Source organism: Rattus norvegicus, chromosome 3 (assembly GCF_036323735.1).
Source record: "Rattus norvegicus strain BN/NHsdMcwi chromosome 3, GRCr8, whole genome shotgun sequence".
NCBI lineage: Eukaryota > Metazoa > Chordata > Mammalia > Rodentia > Muridae > Rattus > Rattus norvegicus.
In genome coordinates, this window is record NC_086021.1 from 171,481,145 (window position 1) to 171,498,280 (window position 17,136).

At 42.8% G+C, this 17,136-nt stretch overlaps 1 protein-coding gene and 1 long non-coding RNA gene across 20 annotated transcripts in view; both read right to left on the minus strand.

Moving 5' to 3' along the window:
- Nucleotides 1–17,136, minus strand: part of Ptprt (protein tyrosine phosphatase, receptor type, T) — a 1,098,700-nt gene that overhangs the window by 872,152 nt on the left and 209,412 nt on the right.
- On the minus strand, nucleotides 816–11,031 carry LOC120101926 (uncharacterized). The gene is made up of 2 exons (XR_005502977.2): nucleotides 5,376–11,031; nucleotides 816–1,150 (listed from the first exon to the last, which is right to left on the minus strand). It is a non-coding gene; the product is annotated as an uncharacterized LOC120101926 (long non-coding RNA).

Below are 17,136 nucleotides of genomic sequence, written 5' to 3' on the forward strand. Positions count from 1 at the left end.
TGTTAGAGCCGAGCTAAATCCACAACATCAACCACCGTGCTAGGACTTAATAGCCCTCCCTACTACCTGCCGCGAGTGCGCGCTCGACATTTAACGGGAAAACATGAATAAGAAAAGCCATGCCCGATGCAATCAATGACTGATTTATGTCACATCCATGTAGAGAATCTCCTTTTCTGGGCTTTGAGGGTTTAAGTGTATTTTACTTCTTGTTTTTTTGTGGAGACAAGTTCTTATGCTCTAACCCAGGCTGGCTTAAAACTCAGTGTCCTCCCTGAGTGCCAACACACTCAGCTCTTGCGCATGTGTTTAAATGACCATAAGAAGGTCACGTGCACATAAAGCTTAACAGAGAATTTTAAATAGTAAAATAAATTATATTGTCCAATCACAGGGAGAGAGAGGATAAGCGTTTGTTTTCTGTTAAATTGTGAGGGGAAAAGCAACTCCAATGTCATTAATCTACAACAATTTGTATTGGGCTATAAAGATGGCTCAGGAGTGGAGCAAATGCTACTCTGCCAGAAGACCTGGGACCATTCCCAGCATCCACATCAGCATCCACATGATTCACAACTGCCTGTCATCCAGCTCCAGGGGATGCAGCGCCCTCTTCTGGCTTCCATAAGTACTGCACCCATGCACATAGCCACTCACAGCCCTGAAAGGTTAAGAATCAAGTCACATTGTATATAAACTAGTACGACAAGATCACGTACATTTTATTTCAGAAATATAAACATGTTTAGGAACTTATTCATACCTCCTCCTGCTTTAAATCAACTCTAGAAGAAAAAAGTCTCACACCGTGCAAATGCTATGCAAACCATGTCAGACTGTATTGTTTAGGAGATAATGGTAAGAAAAAAGGCATCTGGTCTCGTTCACTCCGCTGTGCTGATTGTTGAGAGGATCTTCCATCTGCAGTTAGCTGAACCCACAAGTGCAGAAGCTGCCGGCCTGAAGTTCCAACTGCACACACAAATCCACATCTTAAATAAACACAGGCCAAGAATGCAAATGGACACCTCTCCACTGACTGAGGACTTGCTAGGAACGTCCGACTGTATCCCCTCTAGGGAACAGGATGATGCAGCTGGTGGTTTGAGGAGCTCACGAATACCTGTTGCAAGTGGGCAGCACTGTCCTTCTGAAGGTAGAACAAAGAAGAATTGTACAACAGGATTCCATGAATCAGAGGCTGTCTCGCTTACAGCAGGGTTAAAGTTCTTTCGATGAGAATATTATCATATACAGCAGAGTAGGGTAGAGAAAGACTCATGATTACTATACAAAAGAAGCCAGTTCTCAGAAAGACTGGGCAAGCTTCCCCACCAGGACTATACAGAAGAGTGTTCTAGGGAAAAGGCCTGGATCTTCACATAAGGAAGAGGATAGGCACCATGTAAATGACTCAGGTAGCTCAAGGCCTTTGAGCTTCTGATCTTCCCCAGCTTTCTGGCCAACATCCACCTTTGGAAGCATTTCTTAATGATCCATCCCTATGTCGACCATTATCCACAAATCCCAACTCCATGTCTTTGTTTTAGAGTGAATGGACGTGGGAGTCCCTGCAGGTGCCCTCTGTACTCCAATCCACAGGTAAGAGAGTAAGATAGAAATCCTCTGAGCACATCTATTCTACAGGGGCCCCTCCCTCAGCTGCACAGCGGATGTGGGACATCAGGTCCTCATCCTCTTGGCAGCATGGCTGACATGGACCCTTGTTCACTGAAGGCGCCCAGCATCTTCAGAGAGTATCTCAGGGTTACATACTGAGAGCCGGGAAAACAGCAAAATCCAAAGCTGGAAGGGCTGCCTTTACTGGATGCATATCACTTTCGTCTCTCCATAAAGTGTGGGGTGGGGTGGGGTTGGGGGAACATAGTCAAACCACAGAAAATCAAGTACCGTATAGTTATGCCAGAGACGGAGACAACTTCAAGAGCACACTCAATTAAAAAAAAGTCATGCAAAAATTAGCAAAACTTGAGTTTTGAGTTTTCATTATTTTTACTTTAAGAAAAAATCTGAAGCAGGGCAAGCTGCTGCAATACTGTAATCTCAACACCAGGAGCCAGGGTCAGGATAGTGAATTCAAGGCTAGCCTGGGCTAGCTATGAGACTCTATCTCAAAACAAGCATGAGATATAGCTCGGTGGCAGAGTCTTTGCCTAGCATATACGGCCCTAGATTCAATAACCTGTGCCACAAATTAATTGGACAACAAAGTATAATAAAAATAAAATAAAATAAATGAAAAAATAAAATTATTTTATAAGTAAAATATAATAAATACATATTTAATGTGTGTAATAAACAAGTAGATGAAACTACAGTTTTACACATTCTTAATGGTTTTTATGGGGTGCATTCTTTTTCCTTGTTTGAGAATTTCATATATGCTAATAATGCAATTTAAGCAAATCCACTACATCCCCTCCCCCTCCAGATCCTCCTCCTATCCCCATGCTAACCCTTCCCTCCCAACATCATGCGATCTTTCTGCAAGCACACTGAGTCCACACTTAGCACTGTGTGCATGCAGTTGCTTCTATCTATAGCATAGCTGTGGTAGATGGTACTTGATTTATGATGGTTTGATTATGTTTCCCCCTTCCTCCACCACTGTAGGGAGACATGAAAATGTGTCTGTGGAGAAGTCTTCTGGAGCATGGATAACCCAGACAGAGTCTGAATCCCTGACCGAAAAAAATGAATCCTTCCCCCAAAACATGCCCAACAGTCACAATCTATAGTAGGATCTTGACTGGTTTGACCTTGTGTCTGTGTCTTGGTTGGAATATGCTTGGCCCAGGGAGTGGCACTATTAGGAGGTGTGGCCTTGTTGGAGGAAATGTGTCACTTTAGGGGTGAGATTTGAGAGACCTTCCTCCTAGCTGCCTGGAAGGCAATCTTTTTCTGTCTGCCTTGGGATCAAGATGTAGAACTCTAGCTCCTTCTCCAGCACTATGCCTGCTTGCAGGCTGCCATGCTCATGCCTTGATGATAATGGACAGAACCTCTGAATCTGTAAGTCAGCCCCAAGTAAATGTTGTCCTTTATAAGAGTTGTCTTGGTCATGATGTCTCAGCAATGGAAACCCTAAGACAGGATGGTGTGTGTGTGTGTGTGTGTGTGTGTGTGTGTGTGTGTGTGTGTGTGTGTGTGTGTTCTCAGCTGCTCTGAGAGTACATGTATCTTGTCATGTCCAGGAAATGCTGTTTTCCAGCTGTCTTCTATAGTCCCTGGCTCTTTAAATCTGTCTCGCCTATGAATTCCCTTATAGACATTCTCAAACTTAAACCCTGAGTACAGCAAGACCTAGTATACTACAATCAACCAACAAAATGAAGGCAGTGGCATGTGCCTACGATCCCAAAAGGTTGAAGGCAGAGGTAATAGGGTCACCACAAATTCAAGGCCAACCTGGTCTACATAGTGAGTTCTAGGCCGGCCAGGGCTACACAGTAAGATTCCATTGCAAACAAACAACATTCTAATTCCATGGGTCAATGATCATGACGGAATGCCCAGCAGTATGAGGGAGAATGTATGTTCGGGGAGACCACGAAAAGGCGGAGAGCTATGGATATACAAATTTACTTGGGGGAATGGTTTGAAAGTATGGAAAACTGTGCTCCTGAAGTATACACAGTTCCCATCCCCACCACCAGTACTCAGTATCTATGCTGGGCCTCTAGGTATGCCAGTGGAGGATATTGTCATTATGAAGACCTGCATGCTGTGATGAGAACTCTTCCCTGGTCAGGAGACACTGGGCCATATAAAATGGGAGAGATGAACACTAGCTTTTCCTCACCGTTCTCTCTTTTCTGATTGTGGCTGTGAGGTGACCTGCTGCTTCAAGCTCCTACTCCATAATGGAGCTATTCTTTGAACTATGAGCTAAAAGAAAGCCCTTCTCCCTCAAGTTGCATTTTGTCGGAGTATTTTATCTCAGCGACAGGAAAAGGAACTGAGACAATCGTGCACCTTAGATTACTGGTTCCCATCCAGTTAAGCTGGCTAACACTTTTCATTCTTTCTGGCTATATCTACCTGTGACTTACTGTGAATGTTCATCTTCTCTGCCCACTCTGATCCACGATTATCCAATCATCACAATCAATGTAGGTCCCTACTCCCAAAGCGCGGGCTTTATTTATGTCTTTCTGTGCTTGCTGCAGAAGGGTGCAGTGCCCACTTTAACTGGGCGCTCCCTGAACTGTGACCAAGTGAAGGAGACAGTGGGGAGCGTCTTCACTCCGGAGTCAACACAGAATAACACTTGCCACATAAAAATAGAGCTCTCTATTAATATGACGAAAAGCAGCTGTGTGAAAACCAGGAGAAAGACACAAGCAACCAAGACTACAGTTCACGGCATTTGATCACCAAGCAGGGGCAAGGTGGTTAGACTGAAGAATCATCTTCCCAGAATATATTTTGCTTAAGAGGCTATCACAGTATACCTATGGCACTGTCAGAGAAAACTCTCTACAGGTAAACATTGTTTGAACCTCCTTAAAGATTTTCCGGGGCTGGGGATTTAGCTCAGTGGTAGAGCGCTTGCCTAGGAAGCGCAAGGCCCTGGGTTCGGTCCCCAGCTCCGAAAAAAAGAATCAAAAAAAAAAAAAAAGATTTTCCTTGATTTCCCTTCCATTTTATGTGTCTTTGCAACATCCTCTTCTTAGAGAAGCAAAAGGACCTGTGGAGAGGTCACAGCACAATTCAGCAGGTCCTATTCACATGGTCTGCAGTGGTATTGGTACTAAGGGCTAGCCTTTCCTCTACTGTGTTCACATGGGTCTGCAGTGGCATTGGTACTGAGGGCTAGCCTTTACAACTTCTTAGCAACACACTGAGAACTGGAGCTGCCCACCCCTGCGGTAGATCCACAGATGGTCCCTTAAAGTTATGTCTCCTTTTGATTTCTTGAACCTGCCAAACTAGCTTACTTGGAAAATGTGGTTTTGCAGATATAACTTAAAGGTTTTGAGATTATCTCTTCTTGGCTTATGACACTGGGGTTGGGGGCTGACAAGAGAGTGCCCAGGTACCTGGACACGAAAAGGCCACATGAAGTGCAAGACCCACAAGGCACGAACATAGCTGACAGTCACCAGAACCTCAAAGGACAAGGAACAGATGTTTTCTAGAGCCTTCAAGGGACACACTGACACCGTGACTTCAGATTATGACCTCTAGAGCTGTGAGAGAACAATTTACACTGTTTTAAGCCACTAAATCTATAGTGACTTGTTAAGACCAATCCCAGGGATCTAAACCACAGGCCCCTGAAGACCTTTATGGCATTTGTATTCCCCATTCCTTCTTAAGTTGTCATTTAAACCCCCCAAGGATCTTTTTACCTCCAGTCTTACATCGTCCAAGCCCAGGCTCTGCCAGATGTCATGAAGAACTTTAAAAATTAAAACCAAGACTCACAAGCTCCTGCCTGAACCCTTCCATCAATAGATGACAAGCCAGTCACAGGCATTAAGACAGAACCCAATTCTAAGGCTGTACTCAGAGATGCTGGACACCTGGGCCCCAGTCTGTTCCTTGTATACTTTATCAGGCAAGACAAATGCCCCTTCAGGCCCTCTACCCTAGCTAGGGCTGACCGTGTATTCACCCTTTGAACATCAAGGCTGCCACATACTGTTCCCCAGGCTTGCTCTGCTCTCCCCGTTGCAACCTGCTGTTCTAGTGTTGTGGAGTTCTTGAGGAACTCATTTATCTCTTCCATCTACTGCTATGGACAACCCTGAAGGAACTGTGTGCACTTTCCTCTCAGGTTCCCGACTGTGTGATGTCTACTCCTGACTGATGGTTCCCACTGGTGGTCTTGTCCCTTTCTCTAAGAGCTCCTTTGGGGTAATATCAATCCTTGTTTGCCTTTGTATCCCCTAGTCTGACCTCAGAGCTACCACCCAGGACTCCGATGGAGAAAAGGGTGGACAGACGGAAGGATGGATGAATAGATGGATGGAGACTGGAATGTGGGAATGAACACAACCAATATTCCGAATGAAGTCACAAACGGACACATCCTTGGAAGGGTTGGACCAACTGAGAAGGCCAGATAGAACCTCCCCATGGCCTCAAATCCCTACCATTTGTGTCCATTCAAAGCCTTATGAGTCAGGCACTTGGGTTCTATTCTGTGGGTCCTGCCTGGCCTCTCCTCTGAGCAGCAGACGCTCCATTGATCACTTGGGAAATGACTGACTGTGTCCAAGTGGAACTCACACGTCACTTGCCCGAAAATGACTGAAACGATGGGAAGTGACAAGACATCCTCCGCTTGTGGCTCCGCCGATGACTGGCTAACATGAATATTGTGTTGATTCCTGCGAGACGGAAGAAGATGTCACTTAGCGTTAATGGAGTGTCACACATACGCTCGCCTTGAGGAAAACGCTCTTTTGGTTGTTGCTATTGTTCTCAATTTTCTCCTTATTTCATAGCCATAAAAAGGGAAAAGATCAGCAAAAAGGATGATTCCACCTAGGGGTGGGATGGGAAGACAGCCTTCTGATTTAGTTCCTTCCTTGTCTACTGGAACAACTGAAAGCCAGCCAATACACAGTATGTGGCTGATGGGAGCTCAGTGCCAGGACAGCCAGGTCTACAGGGCTGCGGAAGAGAACCTCAGAAACCAGGAGTCCTGGCCGCAAGCCAGACCAGCCAAGACCATCAGACTCTGAGAACGCCCCCAATCAGCTCCACTCAATTGGAATAATTTGAAAACACATTTGCAACTGTATTGGGATAGGCCTGAGCACTCCACCATGGCCTATATAGTGATCAGTGAACATTTTACCTTCATACAAGCCATGAAGTCGTTCCATGAGTCAGGTGCAGATGTCTAACCCCATCCTAATAACTCCAAATCCCCAAGGGTTTAGAAATCAAAGATTCTTTTAAAAGTTTGATAAAATTTTATTTGCTGCATTCTATTTAAAAATGTTTATTTACTTAGATTTTTTTCTGATATAGGGAGTCATTGTGCAAGCTAATCTCAACCTCGCCATTCTCCTGAATGCCTCCTAAATGCAGGAACCACACACGTGTAGCACAACATAGTATATACATACTTCTTGCTTCAAAATACCAGTGTACTTGATTTGAGAGTGCCACCCAGCCTTTGCTGGAATGTTATTTACTGGATGGCATAGGCCTTCCTTAAAGAATGCAGTAAATATGATTTCAGAAATACATTTGGCCATAGGAACTATAGATATGAGGTTGAGAACTTGTTCAGCCCATTTTAGGGCATTGAGGAAGCAGACTCAGCGAGGTTAAGGAACTTACCTGGGACTGCACAGCTCCAAAGTAACAGAAAAGAATTTGCTACAGAGCTGACATAATTACCCACTAAGTTTTCTTCCATGTGTCCCTTCTGGCTGATATCTGTCCCATGCTTCAAGCCTAGCAATACAATTTATTGATTCTTGAGCAGTAAGTACACACACATTGTCTCAGACAGCTAAGAGGCAAGACTATCCTTGGCTCATAGGACGAAAAAAATAAAAGGTTTTAATAAATGAAATCATGCAATTAAAAACCCGCATTCAGAATGTATCAACAGCACCAGTCAGAGTCAAGGACTCACTTCCCATGAATGACCAGGATCCATGCTTGGACTGGAACCCAGTCTCTTAGAGGTTCTACCACACCTCACAATGCCATGGATAAGAAAGCAAGTCTCTGTCATATGGCCCTTTAGATACATTTAGATATCATTCTAACCATGATATTTCATTAAAAAAAGATACAAATGGATAATGATGTGCAGAAGAAAGGATAGATAGATAGATGATGGGTGGATGGATGGGTGGATGGATGGATACATACATACATACATACATACATACATACATACATACATACATTCATACATACATACATACATGCCAAGGCTTGAGGGTAACTTAATGGGTAATGTACTTGCTGTTCAAGCATGAGGGCCTTAATTTGAACTGTCAAGTTGAACACAGTGGCATATTATGGAATCCAACACTAAGAGTCAGAGACAAGAGGATCCCAGCAGCTTACTGGTCAGCCAGTTTAGCCAATCTGTGTTCTTGCCTCAGAAAACAAAGTGGAAAGTAATAAAGGAAAGTATTTGATTGAGCTGACAGTCTCAGCATTCGAGTGAGTCTACGATGACAGCGGGAAAGGCTGAGGACGCACATCCTGATCGTCAAGGAGGAGGCAGAATATACTGGGAATGGTATAAACCTCAAAGCCCAGACTAGTGACACACCTCCTTCAACAAGGCCACACCTCCTTCAACAAGGCCACACCTCCTTCAACAAGGCCACACCTCCTTCAACGAGGCCACACCTCCTAATTGTTCCAACCAGTTCTACCAACTGGGAGGCAGGGGCAGTGTTCTCATTCAAACCTGCACAGATAGATCACAAGTAAGTTATGATAGATAAAGATCGATGTATCAATAGATAACAGACAGACTTGCTTCACATTTCAATGTCTCTAAAATGGGGTCCCTTCTTTGGCATAGATAGGCATTTTTACTATAAAGTTTATGTTGTAGCTGTTTCCAGAATGCACACATTTCCTAAGGTATCCTGAGCAGCAACTTAGAACTGAGGGAACATTTTGGAAAATTCTAACACATTTCCCACAATTTTGTCTTAAGAAAAAGAGAGAACAAGTTAAGGACCTGTGCTGTGGTCATATGTGTCTCCATGAGGAGGCCATGTGATCTCAGAGAGAGGAACTTTAAGACCAAGCAGGAGTCCCAGAGGTGTGCCCCCATCCCCCACCCTTCCCATCCCCCACCGTTTTAAGGGAAGAACCGGCAAGGATTTTTTATTTGCATTTCAAAACCCTCACAAATGGCTGTAATCCACCACTTTGAATTGTTGCTAATTAGTTTTAGTAAGGGCCTCTGTCACCTTCTGGAGCAAGCCAAGGATTTTAACCTTCAAACTTAGCAACAGTGCATATCAGAAGGCTATTCAAAGAGTCAAAGTGTGCTGGGGCCTAATTGCTCTTGAAGAGTATTGTCTGGAAAGAAGTATTGTCCCTTGGGAAAGAGTCTCAAAGCTAAAACTATCCCCAAGTCCTCTACCTGAGGTAAAAAAACTGTTAAAAACAGACTTACTCATAAAGGCAAGAAAATAAAATGGTAAAGGGTGAATAAATCATAAATGTGCTATTTCCCCCTGTTTAAAAACCTCCCATGGCTTCCTACTGAACTTGGAATAAAATATAATTTCCTTTTTGTGACTTTCTTGGGCTCATGTGATCTGTGACCTGCCCACCTTTCTTAACACACACACACACACACACACACACACACACACACACCACACATACACACATACACACACACAGACCACACACTATACACACACATACTATACACACATACACACACACAGACCACACACATACACATACACACATACACACACAGACCACACACATACACACACTATACACACACACTATACACAAACACACACACACACTCGCGCACACACATGCACGCTCACGCGCGTACACACACATATATACATACATACAAGGTCTCCTTCATAAAATGTGCTTTAAACACTCCAGTCGTGGCTTTTGTTATTCCTTTCCTTGTTTTCCCCCAGACACATACTTGCTGCTCCTCCTGCCCAGAATTGATCAACCCACTATGAGACTCACTTATCAAAGATGCTCATGGCCAAAGTCACCCAAGGAAAAGAAGGCCTTTCCTTAAGTTCAAGCAAAGAAGTCTCTCCCAGTTCCGCTTTCTTATGCTGATTAGTTCATTCTTAAAATAAATAGTAACTGACCTAACTATAAGTCAGACACATTTCTAGGCAGGCAAAGCTTTCACTTTTAGAACCTCCTATAGCAGAATGCTGTCATGTGTATTTTGAGATCAAAATGGCAACTGCTATGAATGAATACCCAACACAAAGGTTTGTGCTGTGCTGGAGAAAGGAACATGGACATTCTGTAGAAAGGCAACCCAAGGTGTAAATTCTTGTAAAAACCTCCAAGGAGTGTGCAATATCTTGTGTCCTAGAAATAGAACATGGAGTCTGACTACAGACTTTATAGTCAAGGAAGGGAAGTGGGTGATCTGGTCTGAGCAGGTAAGGAGCAGACTGGGAGGCTCTGGAGGAGTGAGATTTGAAGCTGAATCCAAAGGAGATATGAAAATGTTTGCACTCTTGAGCAGGGTGGGGGAGCAGAGAGAGAGAGAGAGAGAGAGAGAGAGAGAGAGAGAGAGAGAACCTAGTATTTCATTTCTCTAATTCTTTATTTCAGAATGAGTTTCCTGCCTTGATGCCCTGTCCTATGGATATATTGTCAAGAATGGTAGTCACTGGCCACATGGCTGTTGACCACTTGAAACACGTGCTTGAGAAACTGAATGCTTAATTGGATTCTCTAATTACTTTCCTTTTAAAGACTCACATGTGGCTGGCAGTTACCGTATTGATCAGCACAATTCAACTGCTAGAGGAAGAATAATTATGAGATGTGGGGAAAGAAAGACGAGAGTGGAGACAGGGAAACTAATCAGGAGGCTGTGTGGCCATTCCAAGGGTACCCGGAAGTTGGAGCAGAGACGGAAGAAGGACTGCCTTCTGTCCTTCTGTCCTTCTGTCCTTCTGTCTGGGAATATGGTTTACAGGGAGAGATAGAGGTGGGTATCTGATTCAGCAGTTGGATGGTTGTGTGGCATTTTGATGTGGCAATGGCTGAAGAGGTTGTGAGTCTCAGGAAGGAGACAGAAAGGCAAGGACAAGAACCTGAGACTCTGCCCAAGTCTTCATGTGGCAGCTTCACTCTTGACATTTGGGCTTCAAATGTCAACTAAAATGTCATCTCCTCAGAGGGACCATCACAGCTTTTTATCACTGTCTTCCTCTCCCTCTTTATCATTCCTTCTCAATATTCCCCATCATTTTCTTGTCTGCCCTTGATCTCTGCTGTCTTACCACCCTCTTCCCCAAACAGTAAACCTGTTCACACAGCAAACTCATTCCTTAGTCCCAAATGCAGCTCCCCCCCGCCGCCCCCCGCCGCCCCCTGCCGTGGTGAGAAACCTGTTGGGTTTTGTCTTTGTTTTATTTCTATCAAAGACAGATAGCCTGGTAAGAGTTCATAGTTACCTAATTTTCCCCTTTGCACCAATTAGCCAATCACGTCACCTGGTGAAGTTGAGGTCCCACCAATAGGGCGAGACACAGTCACCACATACTTCAGGAAGACAGAGGCCATGTGGGTCAAGTGTGTTTGCAAGCGTGGTGTGGACTCTGGCATGCCCTTTCTTACAAAAAGAAATTGCCTTGCAGGGCCACTTTCATTTATTTATGGCTTCCTTTATGGGATGAGATTATTCTGTTTCTAACATCAGCTAGAATGGAATGGTCTACAGCAGCTACTCCTCACATGTGCTTCAATCTCATTAAACATAGATAAGTATCTAAGCAACATGTGATGGAAGGCTCGAAGAGTAGATACCTGCTTGGAATTTCATACAACATAAAATAGAGAACAGCCAAGCATGCTCACACACCAACCCTGGGTAGAAATGAATACATTCTCTCTGGAATTATCTACTGGGATTCTGTTCATTCACGGTGGGCAATTTCCAAGTAATAAGCTACCTCAGCTGACAGTTATAAAAACCAGATGCTAACTGGTATGGTGACTTCAGCATTGTGGTCTCACTGATCTTGGGCATTAGAAAGCAGGCTGAAGTGTAGAAACAGAAGGCAGGAAATAACCCAAGTTGCTATCAGTATGTCTTTGAGTGCTGTCTCCTTCTGATCCTGGATAAATAGGTTCTGTATCATAGGACATGATGGTTAGATTTGATAGCTTTATGCCACATAGAATCATCTGGGATAGAAGTCTCAAGGATGAATTGCTTAGGTTAAGTTGACCCGTGGGTTTGCCTCTGAGGAATTTTCTTAAATCAGATTAACCAAGGCAGAAAGAGACACTCTGGATATGGCCATCGCTATTCCATGGACTGGGCCTGGGAGCAAATGAAAAGGGGTGTTGAACTGGGCGGGAACATTAATTCACTGCTCTCTGATTTTTTTTTAAAGACTTTTTTATTTATTATGTATACAGTATTCTGCCTACATGTACGCCTACATGCCAGAAGAGGGCATCAGATCACAGTATAGATGGTTGTGAGCCATTATGTGGGTGCTGGGAATTGAACTCAGGACCTCTGGAAGAACAACAGCTAGTGCTCTTAACCGCTGAGCCGTCTCTCCAGCCCCTGCCCCCTGCTCTCTGATCTTGACCAGCCTTTAGATGGCTGAGGAAGCACTCCGCAACAGGCACATGCGTAATGAAGTCAGCTGCCTCCCCTGGTAGCACCTTCCACTCACAGACATTATCCACACCATCTCACTAACTACGGCTAAGTCATATCACAGCCAAATCTAGGGGCCCAGAGGAGGTCCTTTCATTTGTCCATCCCAGCAAGTGAGAATTTGGAGCAAGTTTGCCATTGCCTCTCCATTCTCCTCTTCTTGTAGCCCACATTCACTTTGGCAACACATTGCACTCCAACACACACACACGGCCCTTCTCATACTTTTCCACACTACAGACACACGCAGAGCTCCTGTCAGCCCCTGTCATTCATCGCTCTCTCTCTCTCTCAGTCTGGAGACTTCCTTTTCCTCTTCACAGGCTCCTGAAATAAGATTCTTCCTGCTAAAAGCAATTGCAAGTGCTGGGTGACCGACTCCAGAAAATTGGTACAAGTTCCACTAAGACTAGAGGCAGGGATGAGAAAAAAAAAATCCCTTTTTTTCTCACCTTCTTTTTATCCCCCACAGATCCCAATTTTCAACAAAAATTAAACCAAAAGCTATTATATACCGAGCAAGATGCTCAGTGTCCTCCTTTGGCCCCTGCTCACACACGTGCACATCCTACACACACACACACACACACACAAACACTCATATAGACAGATTACATGTGTCATTTGCAAAGGTCATTTCCAATTTGCCATCAGCAGTCATTCCAAGTCAGGGAGGCAGTGTTTGCTTTTTTTGTACCATGAATTCTCATCGGGACCACTGTGCCAGTTTGATTCTTGATGAAAATTATGGACAATAGAATAAAAACTAACTAGAATGTCTTAAAGATTTAACCATATATCGTTACAGACATTGAGCCAAGGTATAATTGTGCAACCCTTAGATTAATATTTAGAGAACCTGAAGAAGAAAATAATCTGCGAAATAACTAATATTGACATCAAGAATAAGAAACAAAATTATTAGATATGAAAAACAGCACTGGTTGTATTGATTTGAAAATAATCAAAATGAATAATTCTGAATCAGCTATCTACTAAGCGGAATATGAGTCATATATGTAAAAAGTACTTTTACAAAGAGTACAATGAGTTATAAAAACATGAATGAGTGAAGATTATACTACATAGTTATTAATGAAAAAATCAGAATGTATAGTCATTCGTACAGCATGATCACTTGTGTCAAAGTAAACAGCCTTAAAGAGCACAGGAAATGTTTGGGTAATCATAAAATATACTGTCACTTTTTAGTTTATATCTAAAACTTGTAAATTTGATGTGTGAAAACATTTTCCATGAAAGATTCTCTCTTGGGGATCAGAGATATGGCTCCATGGGTAAGCATGCTTACTAGCAGGAGGACTGGAGGTGAGATCCTAGCATCCCCATTAAAAGCTAGGCATGGCCCTGAACAAACCTGTAATTCCAGGGCTATGAGATATAGAGATAGAGGGATTGCTAGTGTTTGATGGTCACCAGCAAAGCTCCACAATCAGTGGGAAACCTAGTCTCAAACTCAAAAATCAGTGGGCTATCCTGTCATAAACTCAGTAAGTGGGAAACCCTGTCTCACACTCTATCACTGGGAGACCCTGCCTCAAGGTAGTAAGGAAAAGACATCTGCTCCCATGCTTAAGCACACACATATGCACATACACCACACACATAGGCCACACTCACATACACATACATGCACATATATAAACACAAAATATAAAATAATAATGAAAATAATAACAAAGAGTGAATCTTAAACTACCCTCTTGGAATTAATGACACTTGAAGAAATGATGGAGAATTGCCACCAACCCTATATCCACCCCTGGTTTCAAGGATAGCTATTAAAGGTTTCAGCCAGCACTGTTTCTGGAGCTTACAGTTGAATGAGGACTTGAGCAGCCTGAAGGTTGCCTAAAGATCCCAGAAGAATCAGTACATAAGGATACTTAAGCATCTAAAAATATCATTCCGATTCACTGGGGAAAAAATGGAAGGGCACAAGAATAGACGTGGACATTCTCTCTGATCCTCATCTCTCCACATGCAAACCCCTGCAAGGGAATTGTAAGCAGACCCATTTTACAGATGAGAAGATGTAGGCATGAAGAAGGAATGTGTATTAGTCAAATTCACACACGCCAGTCAATATTCAGATGCAAATCCAAGTTTATGGATATTAAGAAAGTCCTCTAGACACTTTCATCTCGACAACGAAGACAACTGTATCAGGGATGTGGAACCCATCACACAGTCATCCTCTGGATAGACCACCCTGGGTCTCTTGCCAAAGAGGCTCTAAACCCAAGGGTTTCATGAACACAAGCAACTACGTTTCTGTATTATCCCCCCAGACCCTGGAAAGGACAGAGCTGGAAGTCCTTGTTGAGAAACTATGACACACATCTGCTCTCTCTTAGAATACTATTTTCCCAATGAGATTGCTGAGTGAAAATACATGAAAATGCTTTCAAAATGTACTGAAATTCCAATACATGTATCTATTGTATGTATGTATCAATTGTATATACGTACATATGCATGTAGTCATACACACATGCATCCATTCCTGTGGTAGTCAGAGGATAGAATTATGGAAACCTGTTCTCTCATTCCACCTTGGAGCTCCTAGGGACTGAACTCAGTTCGTCAGGCTTGGCAGCAAGTGGATTTACTCACCAAGCCATTTTGCCAGCCTTCCTAACTAAAGAGATGTGAGTTTCTATGTCCACTAACAAGGAATATGCATAACTGTTTCATTATAACTTTACCGCCTCTGGGAATTTTATGAAATTTTAGGACACTGTCACAGTGGTAAGAAAAAAAAGAGACAGAAAAGAAATATCTATATATAGCTTTTGAGCATATTATATATGACGTAATATAAATATATCCATTCGAATATTTTATCATAGCAACTTGTAGGTTGATGTCATTACGCAGGTGAAGGCAGGTACAGGATAGAACGAGGTCTGTCATTGGACAAGAAGGAAGGATGAGCAGGAGAAAAGTTTTAGAGAGGAGGAGACTGGATCGAGAGGAGAGGGAGCAGCTGAGAGAACATGGCAACAGCGGATGTTAAGATTCCTCTCTGCACATTTACAGGTCATTAGGACTATTCTTAAGAGATGGATGTGTACAGGACCTTGTATGTCTAGATGAACAACATATATCTTATCTAGGTGGATGGTTTATATCCTTACCAATTGCTTGTTAAGTTAATTGTATGGAAGCATCATACATTGAGCATTTAACATATAAATCTGGCTGCCAGGTTCCAGTTTGTTGAGTCATGACTTAACTGGGTTGTTGGGAGTGTGAGCAGGAAGCCGTGCTATAGAAGGCTTGGGGGCCATGCTAGCATGGCTCGCAGAACGCGATGTGTGTATTAGGCATGTCCCCCCACTAAGAGGACAGTATATCAAAGCAGGTGACAGAGAAACAGAAAGAGCGAGCGGATCTGCATGGAGTGGGAACTCAGGGGACCAGGTCGAGCCCTTTTTTAATTATATCGCAACAGCAACTGATTTAGCCTTCGCCGTCATCCTGATAGCCTTCATTCTGGGAGAGTCAAACAAGAGGCTGTGGTTACCTAGAACATAAATCAGACAAAGACACAATTGCAGAAGAAACATTGAAGGCCAGTTAAGATCAGCAGATCCAAATCCATCATTCCATGCAAGACTAAGGAGAGAACAGAAATCCAGCAATATTTACTGAGTCTTTTCAGTCCCACTCTTTCCTTGTGCTCTGAATTCACTCTTAGAACAATCTTGCAAGAACCTGTACTTGCAAGCATTTCAAAAATAGATTCAGAAGTGTCAACAAGGGCAATGAGCTAGTCTAGGAAGTCTCGGATTCTTTCTACGCAGATGCACCAAGCCCAAGCTTACTCCTGCACCTTTCGTTAACAATTGTTTTTATTTCATAATTTATTAGACTCCCCAACTGGAAAGTATTCGCTATAGCAAATACACAAAATAGTTTTCAAGTTCCTTCCAAGCAGAAACTACACATAATCTACCATTCGGGGAACAGAAGTCATAAATCTTAGCTTTCTTTTCTTCTATTAACTTATATATGTTTATGTTTCCTTAAAAAACAGAAATATTGCATTTAAAAGATAGTTCACTAAGGATGTGTGTGTATGTGTGTATGTATGTGTACATGTGTGTATGTTTGTGGGTGGGTGAGTGTGTTGTGTGTGTGAATGTGTGTGTGCATATGTGTATATAGTATTATGTGTGTGTTTATGTGTATGTGTCTGTATGTATGTGTATACATGTGTGTATGTGTGTGTATGTGTGTGTATGTGTGTATGTGTATATGTGTGTATATGTGCACATGTATGCATGTATGTGTGTGATTTAGTGTGTGTGTTGTTTGTGCATGTGCATGTATTGTGTGAGTGTGTGTATGTTCTGTGTGTGTATGTGTGTATACTGTGTATGTGTGTGTTTATATGTATGTGTCTATGTATGTGTGTGTACATGTATATGTGTGTATGTGTGCATGTGTGTATATGTATGTGTGTATGTGTTTGTATATGTGTGTTATATGTGTATTAGTGTGTGTATGTATGTGTGTGTGTATGTTTGTACGTGCATGTATGTATGTGCACATGTATGTGTGGTGTGTGGTGTGTGTGTGAGTGTGGTGTGTGTGCATGTATTATGTGAATATGTGTGTGAGTGTTTTGTGTGTGTGTATGCGTGCATGTATGTGTGTGAGTATGTGTATGTGTGTATAGTATGCATGTGTGTGTTTATGTGTATGAGTGCGAATATGTATGTGTGTAT